We start from the raw sequence: 9,131 nt of genomic DNA on the forward strand, positions 1-9,131 counted from the left end.
GCACGACGGCATTGGGGCGGGGCGGCAACGGCGAGGTGGCGGCAGGCGACGGCGCGCGGCGTCGGGATATCGAGAGGAGCAGGAGAGATCGAAGTGGGGATGCGGTTCTGAAATTTTCCTTATATAGCTAATCCTTTAGTCCCGGTTGGTGGCACCAACCGGGACCAATGACCCCCTTTAGTCCCGGTTGGTAGCATCAACCGGGACAAAAGGCCTCTTTTCAGTAGCCCAAAGGGCGGGAAGCAGAGGGCTTTGGTCCCGGTTGGTGCCACCAACCGGGACTAAAGGGTGGGCATTGGTCACGGTTGGAGCCACGAACCGGGACCAATGATCGTGTGTTGGCACGGTGCGGCACGAAAGTTTAGTCCCACCTCGCTAGCTGAGAGGGGCGCACAGTGGTTCATAAGCCCCACTGCCGCACCCCTCTCGAGCTCCTCTCCACTGCAGGCTTACGGGCCTACTTACTACCGCGTTGCCTGATGGGCCTACTGGGCCACCTGCGGGCCTGAATCCTGTCCCATGGTGGGTTTCTAGTCGTATTCAGGCTGTGGGTGCCCAGTAGGAGGCACTTTTTTCGCTTTACTTATTGTTGCTATTTTTATTTTTTTTCCGAGATTTTTTGTTTTGTTTTCTGCATTATTTATTTTTCTTTTGTTTTTTTGCTATATTTTTTAATTCTTTTTGCTTTTAGTTTTAGAACAATTTTAAACTTTCTATTAGTGTCATTAGTTCTCAAATTTGAAAACACTTTTTTTGTTTTTTTGTTTTGTTTCGTGCTTTATTTATTTTATTTTGTTTCTACTTACAACAAAATACTTATTGCTGCTATTTTTATTTTTTTCCTAGATTTTTTGTTTTGTTTTCTGCATTATTTATTTTCTTTTGTTTTTTTGCTTTATTTTTAATTCTTTTTGCTTTTAGTTTTCAAAAAATTATGAACTTTCTGTTAGTGCCATTAGTTTTCAAATTTGAATACACTTTTTTTGTTTTCTTTTTGCATTATTTATTTTATTTTTTTCCAGTTTTTTTGTTTTGTTTTCTGCATTATTTATTTTCTTTTGTTTTCTGCGTTAAAGCATTTCAAATGAACTCTGAAAAAGTTGAAAGTTGAAAGTTGGCATGGTATCACGAGGGCCGAACCATAATGGGCTGTCTTTGGTCCCGGTTCGTCCCACCAACCGGGGCCAATGGTGGTGGGCCAGGACCAAGGCCCATTGGTCCCGGTTCGTCCCACCAACCAGGACCAAAAGGTCCAGACGAACCGGGACCAATGGCCCACGTGGCCCGGCCGGCCCCCGGGGCTCACGAACTGGGTCCAATGCCCCCATTGGTCCCGGTTCTGGATTGAACCGGGACTAATGGGCTGACCCGGCCTGGACCATTGCCCCCTTTTTAGTCCCACCTTGCCAAGCGAGAGGCACTCGCAGCTATTTATAAGCCCTGAGTGCAGAGACGATGAAGAAGAGGCTCAATGCTCACCTGCACATAGGTTCGCTTCAAGCCTTGAGGAATAGGGTAGACTGCACGGAGCTATGTGCATTGCACTTTACACTATTCCGAAAGGCTTGAAGCGAATTAACTAGCATTGCGCCTATTTTTTATTTTTAATGACTTATTACCACACGGAAATAAATAGAAAAAATAAATATAATAGAAAAGAAAAAAATATAAAAAACTACTCAAAAATAAATAGAAGAAAAAATAGTTGTGATTAACTTTACTAAAATCTTTTTTATTTTTAATGACTTATTACAACTCAGAAATAAATAGAAAAAATGAATATAGCAGAAAAGAAAAAAAAACTATATAAAAAACTACTCAGAAATGAGCATAGATGCGCTTATAGAGAAAATTAGACCTAAATTCATAATAAATTTCTACTAACTTCAGAGAAATTCAATATGAATTTAGGTCAAATTCCCTGTATAAGGGCATCTATTTTCACTTTGAGAGGAGCTCAACAAAGCAGAGAGGGAGGGGCTTATAAACCAGTGTGAGCCCCCTTCGATTGGCGAGGTGGAACTAAACTCTGGCCGCAACGAGGACCACCCCTTTAGTCCCAGTTCATTCCACCAACCGGGACTAATGGGCTGCCTTTGGTCCCGGTTCGTCCCACCAACCGGGGCCAATGGTGGTCGGCCAGGACCAAGGCCCATTGGTCCCGGTTCGTCCCAGCACCCGGGACCAAAAGGTCCAGATGAACCGGGACCAATGGCCCACGTGGCCCGGCCGGCCCGCGGGGCTCACGAACCGGGTCCAATGTGCCCATTGGTCCCGGTTCTGGATTGAACCGGGACTAATGGGCTGAACCGGCCTGGACCATTGCCCCCTTTTCTACTAGTGTTGATGAAACATACACTAACAAATGGAAGCACCCTCATTACCTTAATGGGTAAAGTTAGCAACATAGTAGTCTTGCTTAAAGAGAAGTATTAGTTTATTTAATCTGTGCCAATTAGCTCAACTCAACACTCAAAGAATTGCCATTTATCATAGGTTGCAAAACTTAAAAGTGCAAAGATAAAGGAGCTCCTCATGAGAGTAGCACGATACAAATAGAGATGACAGCAAACTAATATGGATGAAGGCCTTAGGCCCGTACCAACCTGAGAAAAAAAGCTTATTCATGTAGTCCCATAAGAGATGATAAAGCACTCATGGGAATCACACAATAGTATATATTTTTGTGCACTTCAAATGTATGGTTGAAATCACTCTTGTTTACCAGTGCTGAGATTATATCGAAAGATTATCAAGAACTTCCAGCAGAGTTAAAGCACTGGCTGGGATACAGTTCATTGTATTGTCTTGTGTAGTTCCACTAAAATGTATGATTGGCACAATATGATCCCTGTTTTCACAAGTAGGAACAAGGTGAAACCTTCATTAGCTTAGTGAGAAAGGATAGGAAGACATTAGCATATTACTCAAACAGTAGCATCAAATTCATGATGGACAATACACAAAACATTGCCTCATTGAACCAATGGCAATAAATTGACATGCAAAACAATAGCACTATTATGTCATGACACTAATAATATTCCCTCCCTGCTCCACCACATGATTCACCTCCATATACAAACATTCACACGTACATGATTCAGCATAGGGTCCTACTAAAGATTTGTTTAACTCCAACAGGAAAATTAGGCAGTAATAAATTAGTGGTACTTAAGTTCCTAATTAATTAAATGAGACAGAAGAAGTGGAAGGGCTCCCTGGAGGATCGTCTCACATGTAAGGTAGTCGTTGCCGGAGCCCTTTAATAGCCTCGACTGAGGCCTCTGGCTTCAGCATGATCGCCTTGGCACTGTTTATTCTTCTTCTTCTTCCTCTTCATGCTCTGTTTCTCTTTCTCCTCACCAGTTGGTGAAACCAAGTACATGATTGGCCTTCTAATTCAGAATTGGTTTTGTCAGTGGGGGAGTACAAGTGTACTAGTAAATAATAGCATTATTTTCTCATGGCAGTCGGAAAATAGAGATGAACACATGCATTAAATATCATTCTTACCTAAAGAAATATTATGGCGCCAATATGGATGATGAGGATTGGAACACATATCTCCCTTTGTGCAGTTCCACCAAAATGAACCAACTGTTCCATCTGACATTCCAGTTAAACAGCACAAAAGTCACTTCTTTTAAGAAGAGTTTTGTGCAGTGCACCAAAAGGTCACAACAGCAACCAGGTGAATTGGATATCCATGTTTGCACAAAAAGGCACAGAGGAAACAGTCAGAGTCTCAAACAATTATAGGCAAAAACATTTGGCTAAACTTGTTAGATTCTCAAACAACTACAGGGAAAAACAGTGGCATGGCTTCATTTTTACCAGGGACATTATATTAAGAACAGCTAAGGCTGCATTCGGTTCACATGTTTGGTGCAGGATTTTCGTAGGAACACAATTCCTATGGTATTCTTTCCCTTCCAACCGTTCGGAACACGGGAAAGGTGAATAGTGTTTCATAGGAAAGCTGGTCTAGTAGTACTGATTCCATCGGATTAGAAACATCCACGCGCTGCTGTCGGGGGAAACTGACCCACGAACACCTATGGGGCCGGCGGACCGGGCCCCTTTTGGTTCGGTGGGGGGCGGAGGTTGCGTGAAGAGCAGATCGAGGCAAAGCACACGAGCGGTTTACCCAGCTTCGGAGCTCTCCGGAGAGATAACACTCCTACTACTGCTTGTCTGGTTGTATTATCTGGTGTTCTTGCTCTCGAGCGAGAGAGTGATGTGTTTTCTGGGCTACGAATGGATCAAAGTCGACTGTCTGAGGCTTCGAACCGAACGAATCAAACCCCCTCTACATTGCGCATGGGCCTCCTTTTATACGCTAAAGAGGTCACCGACAGGTGGCAATGCAGAGGAGGGTAAAAACATAAAAAGCGAGGTAGTTGATACAGTTGCTTGTACAGTGCACCCTACCTAACCCTGACGGCAGGGGACAAGGGCATTAAATGCCCGTCTGAGTCGCCCGAACAGTGCAGAAAAGGACCATTAGGGGCGCCACCGTTCGCCACGATGGCGATCTTGTCAGCTTCGCATGCCGCCGCGCACCGCTGGCTGCATAGCCTCCTGCCACACGCGCCCGAAGAGGCCCCCAGATGTCACGACCGGTTTTTCCGGGAAATAAATTTCCAGAAAAGACCGTCGTGCTCATCAGCCCCAGGATTACTGTTAGCTGATGAGGCTCCATCTTGATACAGAAATTCCAAGCAAAATACAAAATATGCAGTACAAGACCATTCTGGCCTGTGAGTACAACAAATGGTTTCTAGTGGTTGATGGCGGAAGCGGGTTGTGAAACATCAGTGTCTATGGGACTCCATTTCCCATGGGAACAGCTGACCAGGTTAATTCCTATCTTCGCGAGGCTGCTATCTCCATTGAGTGGGTTCCGGGGCTGGCATCGCGTCGCTCATCTCCGTGCAAGATAATCTGGCCAAGACAATAGCCAGGGACAAGCCAGTGAGTACTTTGAATGTAATCGCAAACATTATGAACACAGGTATAATATAACCATGATGTGCAAAAGAAATATTTTTATGCTCATGACGTCAGTCACAATAGATAAATGAAACTCTAATGCGTGCAAGCAAGTTATTTATAAAATTGCAATAACAAGGTAGTATAAAAACTTATGAAGACGAATAACCAGCAATGCCACAGTCGGGCGTCTGAGCGACGCCACATAAAGGGCTTTAAAAGAAATGCCACAGTCGGGCGTCTGAGCGACGCCACATAAAGGGCTTTAAAAGAAATGCCATAGTCGGGCGTCTGAGTGACGCCACATAAAGGGCTTTAAAAGAAATGCCACAGTCGGGCGTCTGAGCGACGCCACATAAAGGGCTTTAAAAGAAATGCCACAGTCGGGCGTCTGAGCGACGCCACATAAAGGGCTTTAAAAGAAATGCCACAGTCGGGCGTCTGAGCGATGCCACATAAAGGGCTTTAAAAGAAATGCCACAGTCGGGCGTCTGAGCGACGCCACATAAAGGGCTTTTTAAAAGAAACAATCATAATGAATATCCCGGAGGTAGAACCATCCCAGAGATATTCGGTAATAACAATAATATCACGGGTTAGTCAACAATAATAATAATCATCATAGATATCACAAGTCACGAGTAGTAATTCCATTCCTGGATAACCGTTTCACCTCCGAAGACCGACGCTAGACCGACACCTGACCCATCCCAGACTGTAATCCTTAACCATGGACACGGCTACTCGAATAGGTTTAATCTCTGCAGAGGGTGTACTCCTTACCCACGAGTAACGGATTTCTTTAGTCCATCGGGACTAATTCCGTCTACGGTCTTTTTGTTGAAAACACACCTAACTTGCACACACCAGCTTAACTCACACGTGTCTGGAATCACCCACGACACCTGTTAAGCAACTCTAAGTGGGGAGGCTACAACCTCGCGTAGCATGGGATCAAACTTATATCGCGCGCTCTAAGGGGTGGCCTCCCCTCTCGGTCCCAACCGGAAACACCCATGCCCCCGGACCAGGTGGCCTGCCTACCAGCTACAACCGGTATCATCCACCATGGCCTCTCTGTATGGTGTGTGCTAGAAAGAGGTTGACAACTTACTGAACCGTACTCTACTTGCTGTAGAGACGAGTGGTAGTACGAGACAAGTATGGGGGTTACTGGAACAAGACTCGATCTACGGTCGACTCAGGAGGTTCAAGTATTCCCTGCATGATTAGTATAACGAATATATTTCAACCAATACAATCAACACTCATTATATCTTACCATGCCATACCGGACATAACCGTCCCGACGGTGACCGGCGACAAACTCATGCCTACCCAAGGCAGAGGTTTTCCCGGTTCCTACCGGTATGCATGCAAGGCACATGAGGATGATTATCATCACAAGTGTGTTCATTTCCAACAGCATGGAAATCAATAACATGCACCCATGCATATGATCATATCACATGAAATAACAAGTCCTTCGAAATGCGGTGGTGTTATAAATGCATCAATGATCACACCAAAAAAATATTATGCCGGGATTCAGAATGCTTGCCTTCAATGTGTGGAAAGGCAGGGTGCTCTCCAAACTTTTGAAAGTTTTCTTCTCTCTCCCAAAATCCTATTTGAAAATATATTTGAATTAACACATATTTCAAAAACAGAACCAAAAAGTTGTTTGAAAATTTTTCAAATAAATCTGAAAATAAACTAGACCAAATTTAAGGAAGGTAGGAAAAAGAATCAACTCATTTGGAGTTATATTTAAAAAGTTATAGCCAGTCAAAGTTCTGGTCAATATCTGTTTTTAAAATTAAAACAGAAAAGAAAACGTTTTGAAGAGATTACGCTTTCGTGCAGAGAAGACGTATTACGGGTATGACGCCTCCACTTACTCCAGCGTGGACGGCGCGGGGTCGCTGACAGTGGGTCCAGGGGCCCACTGGTCAGGTTTGACCAGTCGCCGCGCGTCGTCTCCCTCCTCTGCCCGAGCGGAGCGGGGCTCCGGCGATCGTCGCCGGCGTTTGGCTACTCCTCGCGGGCTCCAGAGGGTAGGGATGGATCCGCGAGACCAAGGCGGTCTTCCCGGTGGTTGTTGGGTCGACAGGGGTGGAAGAAGTCGTCGGCGGTGAGCTTCGCGGCGGAGGGAGCTTCGGGAGCAAAGTGAGTTTGTGGTGACGATGGCTCCCGATCAAAATTAAGTAGGGGGTTGGGTTCACAGGGGAATGAGGAAGTTCCTGGCGAAGGGAACGGAGAGGGGGAGGTACTGGAGGTGCCGGATTGGCCGGGGCGGTGGCGGCGGCAGGAGTTGCCGGAGACGAGGAAGGAGGCCTCCCCGGGTCGAATGCGAGGCAGGGGAGCGCCATGGGGGTAGCATAAGGTCGCCTGCGTGCTCAGAGGGGCTCGGGGTGTCCATTTATAGCTCGCCGAGGTCTGTTCCGTGGTGGTGGATAAGGGCGGCCGGCGAACCGTCGTTCTGTAGCAGCAGGGCATCGTGGCGGCGACGAGCGCTAGAGGACACACTCGCGGATGAGCATGCGCTGTTCCAGGGGCCAGGTGGCGAGCGTGAGAGGCTTTGGAGGCGCCGACATGGGCAGAGGCTGCCGGGCGGCGGGGGCTGCTTGGCGCGTTGCTGCGAGGAGGGGAGCGCGTGGCGTGGTGCTGCAGAACGGGCCAAAGCCGTGGGGCCAGCATGTCGGCTCGGGCGCGTGGCTGCAATTGGCGCGCTCTAGGCGCGTCCAGTGCACGCACACCAGATGTTCGACACAATGCCGCAGCATGCTACAGGTCGCAGGTGAGGGTGGGGTTTACCAGATCGAGGTTAGGAGCAACGGGGAGTCTAGTGGACATGCTAGTTTGATCAACGGTGCAAGTTCACAGTGCAATGCCAAAACTCATGTCAAAACAGAACATGTCCGCAGGGTGTTTGACAAAATGCCAATGGCACTTAGGCAAGTCTTGGGGTGGCCAAAAACTCCAGATGGGGGTCTCTGTGGATGAAAGAGAGGGTGGTGATGTTAGTTGGTGAAATGCAAAAACTTGTTAGTGCAAGTTTTGCAAAACTTCAAGTCTGGACAGGAAATAAATGACATTATTTCATGAACCAAAAATGATCCAGATGGTGCATGCTCCTGGACTTAAGGGTTTAACAGGGAGGAATACAAGTAGGAGAAATAATCAAGGGTATAGGAGCAACTAAAATGGTGGTTGCTGTACAAATCCTCAAGTTGGACCAGAATGGAAAAGAGGTTGATACACTCAATATTTTCAAAGAACAACCCTGGATTTTTGCACAAAGTGGAATAATATGCTCCTACTGACCTCCCCTAATTTTGGTAGAAGTTTTAAAGAAATATAAAAATGGGTTGCAGTGCAAAATGCACTCTGGACCAGAGAAGAAAAATTGAGTGCAGGGCTCAAAATATTTCATGAATGAAATATATTTTTGCATAAAAGTGATTTAAAAACATAACCTGACATTTCCAAATTTTTTTGGAAATTTTAAGTGAATCTATCAAATGGTTGTAGTTCAAATATGGCCATTTAACCTTGAAAAACTATTTTCAAGAAAGTAAAGATCAAGCAATTAAGTTAGTTAGTTAGTTATACTGATAAAAGGAATGTTTTTCTTGAGAGGTTAAATAAGTCCAATAACATCTTTGAAAAATTTTCTCTTTGGGAAAAACTCATCATAACAGGGAAGGAAATGATTTAAAAAATCAAAATGGATCTCAGAAATCCAAAGTTTTAATTCCTGGCAAAATTTTAACTTAATAAAACAAGTCCAAACTTTTGGGGTGTCACACCAGAGCGACACGTTGGTGGATGCGCTGGAGCGTGGACGCAGAGTGGCCTCCTGCCGCGGCAAGTGCCTTGCCGCTGTCGTTATCTTCGCCGGGCCCAGAAGCTCGTTGCTCACCGGGCCTCGGTGTACCTTGTTTAGTCTTCCCGGCAAGCTCCTCTTGCCGGGGCCTTGCTGCCTTGCCGGAGCGCGTGGCGCGTCGCGGCAAGTTCCTTGGAGCGCCTTGGTTGGCCTTCCCAGCAAGCTCCTCTTGCCAGGGTCTTGTCTCCTTGGCTTAATACTTTGTTCTTGGATGGCTCCAAGGGAACCTTATGGGATCTTGGCGTTC

Source organism: Triticum dicoccoides, chromosome 1B, assembly GCF_002162155.2.
Source record: "Triticum dicoccoides isolate Atlit2015 ecotype Zavitan chromosome 1B, WEW_v2.0, whole genome shotgun sequence".
Taxonomy (NCBI): domain Eukaryota; kingdom Viridiplantae; phylum Streptophyta; class Magnoliopsida; order Poales; family Poaceae; genus Triticum; species Triticum dicoccoides.